We start from the raw sequence: 1,037 nt of genomic DNA on the forward strand, positions 1-1,037 counted from the left end.
GATACAGAAGATGCAAATCTTTATAGGGTAACGGCATAGATCACTCCCTTTCATTGGTTTGGCTTTTAACAAAATGAAAATAGCTATAACGACCACAGATGAGTACAATCGTAAAAAAATTAAGCATAAATTCTATTGGAAAGTGAAAGGCAAGATCAGGAAAGAAAATGCTCTAAGATGAACTAAATTGTCATAAATTACACTTCCATGTGCTAATTGTGAAAAAGTACTGAAAATTCACTTCCTGATAAAAGCATGCATGTGTAACACGTTTTCAAAGAAAAGCAAGATCGGAAACCATTCTTCCGGATATGAGGACGACCATGAAATTAGTTTTAGAAGGAAGCCATGAATATGAAATACGCTTCTTCATAAAAGAATGCATAATGATATGCAGTCAAAATAAGAAATGAATACTAAATTTCCGTACATAATTTCAAATCAGGAGTAAAAAAAAGAATTTGTAGTGTGTTATGCGAAGACTATATATTTCTGTAAAAAAAAAAAAAAAAAAAAAAAAAAAAAAAAAAAAAGTATGAGAAAAAAAATCAAGGATATTGTATTTTTCACAACGAACCCTTACAGGGAAATATACTTCGTAACATGATTGATAATTTCAGTAATGAATAAAAGTTTGGAATTCCCATTTTGCATTTGAGAAGTCGGGAAGTTTTTCCTTGATCGAAACCGCTTTTAGAAAAAGATAAGGGATTTTCTAGCCAAAAGTGAGAAAGGCTATGGACAGTGATTCATTTATTTATTAAAATATGCTTGAACTTACTTTAAAAAAAAATTCGGTTAATCAAATTAAATAGTATAGGAAACTTATCAATAAGATAATTTCCATTCAGTATTATATATTCCAAAAGTATCTATCTAAAAGCTCAAGATAGAGACGACTGGCGAAATTTAACCGAGGCCCTTTACGTCAACAGTTGTAGGAGATGATGTTGATGATGATTATATATTCATTGATTTGTAATTCATATCAAAAGGCCAGGCACGAAAATGTGAGTAGCAGCAAAATACATGGACTG

This window comes from Palaemon carinicauda, chromosome 14, assembly GCF_036898095.1.
Source record: "Palaemon carinicauda isolate YSFRI2023 chromosome 14, ASM3689809v2, whole genome shotgun sequence".
NCBI classification, from domain to species: Eukaryota; Metazoa; Arthropoda; class Malacostraca; order Decapoda; family Palaemonidae; genus Palaemon; species Palaemon carinicauda.